The sequence below is a fragment of the Pholcus phalangioides genome, unplaced genomic scaffold (assembly GCF_987345545.1).
Source record: "Pholcus phalangioides strain wild (caught in Gottingen) unplaced genomic scaffold, Ppha-v1.0 ptg000003l_1, whole genome shotgun sequence".
NCBI classification, from domain to species: domain Eukaryota; kingdom Metazoa; phylum Arthropoda; class Arachnida; order Araneae; family Pholcidae; genus Pholcus; species Pholcus phalangioides.
The window spans coordinates 41,265,254-41,274,546 of NW_028301596.1; the positions used below are offsets into that span (position 1 = coordinate 41,265,254).

General features: G+C 32.7%; 1 non-coding gene across 1 annotated transcript; it reads left to right on the forward strand.

The window, feature by feature from the left end:
- Positions 1 to 3,542: 3,542 nt before the first annotated feature.
- On the forward strand, positions 3,543 to 3,614 carry TRNAV-GAC (transfer RNA valine (anticodon GAC)). The gene has a single exon. It is a non-coding gene; the product is annotated as a tRNA-Val (tRNA).
- The last annotated feature ends 5,679 nt before the right edge of the window (positions 3,615 to 9,293 follow it).

Genomic DNA, 9,293 nt, shown 5'->3' on the forward strand with positions numbered 1-9,293 from the left:
AATCACAGAGCCTCCACCAGCTTGAACAGTCCCCTGTTGACATGTAGGGTCCATGGATTCATGAGGTTGTCTCCATACCCGTACACGTACATCAGCTCGAAGCAATTGGAACCGAGACTCGTCAGACCAGGCAACGTGTTTCCAGTCCTCAACAGACCAATGTCGGTGTTGTCGGGCCCAGGCGAGGCGTAAAGCTTTGTGTCGTGCAGTCATCAAGGGTACACGAGTGGGCTTTTGGCTCCGAAAGCCCATATCGATGATGTTTCGTTGAATAGTTCGCACGCTGACACTTGTTGATGGCCCAGCATTGAAATCTGCAGCAATTTGCGGAAGGGTTGCACATCTGTCTCGTTTAATGATTCTCGTCAGTCGTCGCTGGTCCCGTTCTTGCATGATCTTTTTCCGGCCGCAGCGGTGTCGTAGATTTAATTTTTTACCGGATTCCCGATATTCACGGTACACTCGTGAAATGGTCGTACGTGAAAATCCAAATTTCATCGCTACCTCGGAGATGCTATGTCCCATCTCTCGTGCGCCGACTATAACACCACGTTCAAACTCACTTAAATCTCGATAGCCTGCCATTGTAGCAGCAGTAACCGATCTAACAACCATGTCAGACACTTGTGTTTTATAGGCGTTGCCGACAGCAGCGCCGTACTCTTATTGGTTCCATATCTCTTTATTTGCATACGCATGCCTGTACCAGTTTTTTTTGTCTCTTCAGTTTATATTAAAGCAGCTCAACACACAAACACGCACCACCTCGCAAAAAGGAGAAAATTTCTACCAGCTACCGACAGCCAGTATACTTTGTTTGTCTCAGCGCGATGTACAATGCTACGCAGTTAGCCGTCACGATCACCATCACGATGCTGAGCCTCTCCTCGAAACTGGATTTTCGTATTGTTCGGCGCAGAGTGACGCCGTAGGTTTGAACCTGGCTTAAAAGGGAACATTTTCTGCTAGCATTGGAATATGGCTGCAGCGCTGTCGTGTGGGTTGTATTTAAATACGCCTGTGTGTGTGTGTGTCGTGTTCAGTTCCAGATTTACAGAACCAAGATGGAAATAGTCCAGAAAATTGTTTTTCCTAGTCGAATCAGCAACCATTTGCCAATACTATCATGAATTATTAACTATTTGGTAAAAGCACCAGCAGCACTAATTAACAGCATTAATTAATAATCAATTTTGATCTTTTGTGCTGAGGTCTTGGTGGCGTGGTGGTAAGACGCTCATCTTCCGCTGTGAAGGTTGCCGTCAGGTCCGAGGTTTTGAACTGTGGGGGACGAATATCGATCACAAGGTGTTTTTCCCAACGAACTTGAAGCGACCACCGACACACTTACAGATGGCACCCCTTCATTCCTATAATTTCATTTCTATTTTACTGTAAATTGCAGTATATCGATATGGCCGGTGTGTAGTGAAGAAGTAGCGTTTACTATGAACTGATCTCTGTGGCAAGACATATTTTGAAAATACATTTGACCATTTGATTGGTCAAATTTGATATCGAACACGGTATTTAGGCTTCACAAATCCACCCGGATATATTTCACAATACCACACAGTAAGTGCAATGCAACTAGAATCTTCTCTTTCAAGTTCCAGACAATTCTTCGTATAACCTAATCACACAAAATATTAAAATTTCAGTATTATGTTTCACATACAAACGTAAACTCGATACATTTTATCGTAAGAATCTAACAGTAAAAATACTGCGTTATAAAATTTCATGCATGGGGTTGTATACTGGAAATAACAATAATAATTCAGTATATATCTTGTATCATAAGCAGAAAAATAAAGTTTTTCACTATGTTCGAGATCCTTTTCCCAGTTCTTGTTAGTTGAAATATTCTACTTGTTCTATATAAGATAGAAAAGTAAAGAAAAATGCGGTGTAGCATATGGATTTGTCACCAAGAACCACTTCCTTCAGTATTTTCCGTTTTTTTCCCCCGTTATAACGAGCGCATCTGTACATCCAAAAAAAAAATGTGTACATATACATGTATATATATATGTATATATATTACTTGGAATAAGGGACAAGGTTTTGGCATCAGGAACAAGATCCAGAAAAGTAAGTACCAAAAAGAAAAACAGCAGAAGTTCGTCTAAGGTGGGGTTGGCGTGGGGGTGTTCTTCAAGGAAAGAGTTTATTGCCATCGTTAAGATGAAGAAGATCGAGATACTATGGGAAAGGAGATCTTTTATTTCTCCTCAGAGCACGTATCTTAGTTTATGCTGATGAAAAAAAACTACAACTAGGGGAAAAAGGATCCCAATTTCTTATACTAAGGATCCTGTTCCTTCCCAAAGTTTCTTGGAATATTCTGTTGGTCTCCCTTTTTCAGCTTTTTCCCCTTTTCGGGATATTGAACTCATATTAAGACTAGAATTTATTTTAACAAAGCATCGATGGTTTGAAATATGAATCGTGTTATAAAGAAACTGTAAAAATGAATTTTACTCAATGATATTTATACATTGGTTTTTTTTTAATATGATATTTTGCTTATTCTTTGGCTTGCGATGGTTTACTTTCCTGGGTGTATTTCATTATTGTTTTTCTCGAAATATGCTACGTTTTATACTTGAAAATATAAATAAAAGAATGTTTAAAAAATGTGTTTCATGTCTATTATTGAAAAGATATGCTCGTTATGGAACAAATTTATAGGGAAATACTTCCTCTTCAAATTGTTTTCCTATGATTGATAAGATAATAATTCTTGCACGATTTCATGGAAATTCTCACACGATCTTAGACTGTCATGACAATTCTCACACGATCTTAGACTGTCATGACAATTCTCACACGATCTTAGACTGTCATGACAATTCTCACACGATCTTAGACTGTCATGACAATTCTCACATGATCTCAAGAGATATTCTCTGTCTTTTTATTAATTGCAGCAAGTTGGTTACTCAGATAAGTAAAAGGTTGCAGTCGTTAAGTCTCGCCGGAGAGAGCAACAGCCCGACACAACGGTATATTTACTCATCCATTACACTTCACTCACTATAAGTTTAAAAAATCTCATAATTTAGAAAAATTGCTTGCAGATAGCAAAGCATTACGCATAACAGGCATTACACAGAAAGAAACTTCACGGAAGGTTCACTATACGTACACACACAAGTACCAATTCGTTAGAAGTTCCGCAGAGGAATATGGACGAGGTGCCTGTCTGGTTTAGTAGTAGTAGTCGAATCGATGAAAATCCCTATTAACCCATTAACGCTGGTTGGTAAGAAAATTTTCCATTCTAAATTTTAAGTTTTTTCTTTGCCAATAAATGGTGGAAGTGGTTCGACTCATTATTTTTTGTTTTTAAAAAACCAAATTCGTCGTTAATGAGTTAAATGAACAACAAAATATTCAAAATTATAGCATTTATCATAATAAATAAATCGTGATCGTAAATACAGGTCATCGCTAGCCAGCCATCATATACCGTGGTAAAATATATTGTATTTATTAAATCATGAAATTATACGCTCTAGCGAAGGAAAATCTCTATCTCCTCTGTAGCTTAGTGGTCAGAGCACTCGTCCGACAATCGAGGGACCCGGGTTCGACTCCCGGTAGAGGCAGAGATGAGTTTTTTCCTTCCTTAAAATAATTAACATCTCAAATAATAAATATCTTCACAACATCCAGTCTTCTGTATATCTTGAATTTTTTTTTATGTTCACAATTACAGTGAAAAATGGGGCATTTGTATCAAAAAGTCATCACGATATTTCAAGAACACGAAAAATGTGGAAAATTCTCCTAAAATGTGGATCGCATGGTCACCCTACATATAAACATTACAAAATATCATAGTAATTAATAACCTTTTATTAAGATCCTTTCTCAAAAACGAAATGGAAACAACAAACAAATTTATTTAGTAACGGGGAAGTATTGTGCTATAACAATAGATTATTGCATAAATATAGATAAATGTTGAAGTATTTATTATATCTATAACTGTAACCGCATATTTCTTCTTTCATTATTTAATACAAGGCAATTGTTTCCAGAGTAAAAGACCATTCCGAATATAATTCCGGGCACAATAAATTACGAGTACTTGAAAACAGTGGAAGAGGAAAATCAAGAGAAAGAAAAAAAAAAACATGAAAAGACGGGAAATTAAAGATATCGTAGAAATTTATTGCTCTATACAAAGAAGGAAAATAATAATTCCGAAAATAAATAAAATCTTACTATGCATACGAAACATGTAATTAAGAACGAAACAACAGTTCTAGGATCCAAAATAAAGAAATGTAATTTATTTTTTGCGGAATTAAAGCCGCCACATGTCATAAATTTATTCATTTTTGTGTGTAATATCATTTAAGGTTCCTTACACAGAATTGAATAATAAAATTTATTTATCGCTTGGCTGCCTTTGCTTAGAAGAAATGGACATTGTGTGAGATGAAATACTGCCGAGGGTTTTCGGTACTTGATTGGTTGCTTGAGGAAAGTGTGCGTATGATCACGTATACACGCGCTCGTTTTCTTCATTTTTCATCTTGTAAAAGATATGCTAATTTGTTTCCTTTGTAATTATTTTCTTTCGCACCTTATTATTTTCGTTGTGGTTGTTCTTTCTGCGGGGATGTTTCTTACCTGAGTGTTTCATTGGCATTTCAGTTTTCAAATTGTTCATTTAAACTTTTCATTTTAATTTTAATTCTTTATTTAAATTACAATTTCTTTATTTCAATTTTTATTTTATTATTTTTCAATTTCTTATTCTCATTTTTTTAATTTTTAATTCTAATTTTTTTTAATTTTTAATTCTAATTTTTTTTAATTTTTAATTCTAATTTTTAATTCTAATTTTTAATTCTAATTTTTAATTTATTTTTATTTCATTTTTTTATTTCACTTTTTTATTCAATTTTTTTATTTTAATTTTTTATTTCATTTTTTATTTTAATTTTTTATTTCATTTTTTTATTTTAATTTTTTATTTCATTTTTTATTTTAATTTTTTATTTCATTTTTTATTTTAATTTTTTATTTCATTTTTTATTTTAATTTTTTATTTCATTTTTTATTTTAATTTTTAATTTTTTTATTTAAATTTATTTTTTTTATTTTGATCTGTTTTACATTTTCTATTTTAGTTTTTTTCTACGTTGGTTTTTATTATTATTTTTTCATTTAAATTTTAATTTTTCATTTAAATTTTTATTTTTCATTTCAATTTGTAAATTTTGTAATTTCAATTGTTAATTTTTCAGAAAGGATTCAATAATATTAATATTTATTTTGAAGATATATTCCTAAGTGTTAGTGGTAGTGGTTGGCGTTTGCTTTTACATCTTCAGTGAAAACTTTCTGCATGGGAAATTGTACTAACATGAAAAATTACAAAAATATGTATTTTCATCAAAAGTCAGAAATAAATTAGTATTAAAAACTGTGTAATGAAAATTAAGACGGAAATCGGAAGGGTATATTGAGACAAAAGTTGGAATGAAAAATTAAGACGGAAACTAAAATGAATTATCGGGAAAAAAAATTGGAAGGAAAGTCTGGATGAAAAAAATATTTTCTGGAATAAAGAAATTTAATATATTTTTTAAGGAAAATTTTAATTAATTTGAAAATAATTATACAGGGTGTGTCCGACCAATTCTGCAAAACGAAACGGGGTGATAGACGAGCCCAAGTGATCATGAACACCCCACCAACCCTGTCCTATCACAAACCGTTTTTGAGTTACGCTGGAAAATCGATTATGCAAAAAAATACGTCAAGTCTGAAAAAAATTGAATTTGGGAAGTTTTTGAAAGGCGTATACGCAAACTGAGTACACATTTGGAAAGGGCAAAATAATTACTATAAGGTGACACCAATTTGATCGAAATGTTTGGTTTTAATTTCGAGCTGCAAGCGCAGAAAGAACGGAAAAGTTGAAAATCGAATTGTCCCCCCCATAATTTTTAATCGCCAATTCTGCAAACACTCTTCTAGCTACAACCAGTCAAAAAAAACTAGCCCATTCCACCAGCTTCCGAAAGACCTTACAATAAACTATATTGATATTCTGGTTCAGGAAAAATTCAGTCTTTTGGTTGCAATACATCATTGAAATCAGCGTTTGTAAAAGTAGATATTCGACGAAAATTCGGAATTGGTGGTTACAGATTTTAGCGACAATTTGGTTTTGCAAAAAAAAAAAAAAAATACTATAAGGTGACACTACCTATATCTACAAGATATCCGTATTCAATGGCGAGCTACAACAGATCGGTGAAGTGGAAAATTGAATTGTCGCCAAAGTCTGATAAAATTACCTCGACGAAAGCAAACGACTAAATTTCTCTTGAACTAGATAACCATTTTGGTTTATTCTAGGCTCTTTCGAAAGTTGGTGGAATGTACAAGTTTTTGATGAATTTGACGGATTATAGCTAGACGGGTGTTCGCGTTAGACAATTGGATTTTGAACTTCGCCAATCTTTCAGTGCCTGTATATCACCAATAAATCCAGATAATTCAATACAATTTGAGTGACCCCATAGAATTTTTTCGGCGCTTTCCAAATATGTGCTTCGTTTGCGTGTAGTTTCTTATAAACTTCACAAATTCGAGTTTTTTCAGACTTCTTGCATTTTGTTCCCATAGTCGATTATCCACCATAACTCGAAAACGGTTTGTGATAACACAGGGTTGATGGGGTGTTTCATGATGCACTTGGGCTCGTCCATTATCTTTTTTTCGTTCTGCTGAATAGGTCGGATTCAAAATTCACCCTGTATATATATATATATATATATACACACACACACAAAAGAGTGCTTTTTACGAAAATTTTGAAATTTGACTATAAATTTGAAATATATAATTATAGATACATATAGTTACATATATGATATCGATATTAGCTAAAAGGATAACGTTGAAATAGGAAATTTAGAATACTCCTCCAAAACAAGGATTTTTCTATTATCAAAATTCAATTTTCAGACTAAAAATGTAATAGTTTTAAATTATAAATATTCATTTTTCAAAATCAGATATGCAATTTTCGTATTGACAATACTCAATTTCCGATTTCAAACACGAAGTTTCATTCATTTTAAATATGAAGTTTTGGAATTTTAAATATATACAATTTAGCGAACATTACTTCAAAAATATTCCAAATTTCCAATTTTCGAATCACAAATTTGCAATATTTGAATTGAAAATTTTCTAATTGCAAATATTCAATTTTATAATTGCAAATATTCAATTTTATAATTGCAAATATTCAATTTTATAATTGCAAATATTCAATTTTATAATTGCAAACATTCAATTTTCCAAATGTATTTCCTTTTAAATTGCGAATATATTTCTTTTGAAATCCAAAATATATTTATTTTCAATATTAAAATTATGTAACTTTGAATTCCTAATTCCCACTTTTCAAATTGCATATATAGCTTATATACAATTTTCGAATCACAAATACTCAATTTTCAAAATAAATAATTTCCGAATTAGAAATATACAATTTTAATCAGCAACGTTTTGAAAATCTCGATCCACCTATCAGAGAAAACACGAAATAAGTGAAAAACGATACCAAACGCCATGAAATCGATGGTGTATTTCTAAATGCACAGTTGCGTAATGAAAAAAATCCATCATTGCCGTATGACAAACAAACATACATTTTCATTCCGGATTATAAACGAATACAAACATATAATTTTCAACATTTAGTATAAATAAGCAATTTATTTAAAAATATGTCCAATTATAAAAAAGCTCGAAATTAACAATCAATAAAACCAAATCTACGTATTCATGAAAATTTCTTTACGAATAGAAATTAATAAAAAGAGAGAAAGAAGAAGTTCTAGAAGATATTTCAGTGAGAGAAAAAATTCCGTCATGGACTGGAAGTTATCACCGATCAATAGATTTATATTTGACTGTATTCCCTTCAGTGTGTTCCCATAGTATAAATATATATGTACCTATTGGCTACGAAGCACGAATTCCAGCACCTCTTTTTATTTTATTTTTTACCCAACCCTCACATATACTGTACTCTCTTCTGCAGCTGCCCCAATGCATTTAGAAAAGCAGATCGAAGGAGTCGTAAATTGGTTTTATATGGAGGCGTAGAATCTATCTTGTGTCAAGACCAGGGAGAGAGAGAGAGAGAGAGAGACTTCCACTCTGGTAGTGATCTGCATTTGGGAGGCCCCGGATCCTTATAGCGGAAGAGATTCGGGGGTTGCTGCGGAGGGGAAACCCAGGGTAGAAATGTTAGGAACCGTAAACTGCTGGGCCGGGATTTGGGGCCATAAAAGGCTATAGCTAGCTACCATTAACCCAGTCCTCCGGTGTAAAATATACCACATTCCCCAACGTCTTCTGCAGTTGAGGACATTTTCTTTATACTCCACCGCTCTTTTTTCCCCCCTTCCAGAATTTTCTGCTTTTAGATTTTTTTATATATATATTTTATTCTTATATATATATACATGCTAGAATTTTTTTCATTTTACTATTACTCCATGAAAGAGCGAAAAATAAATAAATAGCAAGCGTTGCCGAAACGGTTAAATTCTGGGTGGTTTTTAAGACAAATCTCATTCCGCATGGGAGGTATTTATTCACTTTTTTTCTTTCCTTCCAAGAAGGAATGGCCGATAGCTATCGCTCCTAAAATGCGATTATTCCTCCTTATCTTTTATCGGATGACTTTCCCCTAAAATATTTTTATTTTACTTAAAAGAAGAAAATTCACTTTCAACGATTTGGAAAATAGAGATAAGGATATGATACTTTTTAGTCTAACAAAAAGGACAAAGAAGTATAAATAAGTTAAGCTAGAGGGTATCATTGAGAGATATCTAAAAAGTATATAGGTTACGGGGTAAATGTGATATAAATCCGATTGTTATCATCGCTGGTCCGATTAATCGATCAATTGTTGATCGCAGTTGAAAATTTTAGTTGAGGAAATCGAATCGATCAATTCGATTAAAATTTTTGTTAAAAGTTTGTGAATTAACTTGATTTTTTTTGAAAAAAATCCGATTAGATGTCATATAAATCATGTTTTATAAAGAACATATTTTGGATAAGTGACCATATTCATAATATTTGAATCAATATTTTTTGACGAAATTAGATTCAACGGAACTTGATGATTTTAGTTTCAAATTGAGTTTGATGGAAATTTTAGAAGACAAAATCAAAATTTATTGTTCCCATTAGGAACAGTTTCTGTATTCTTGGAAGCATCAGCTCATCTCCTC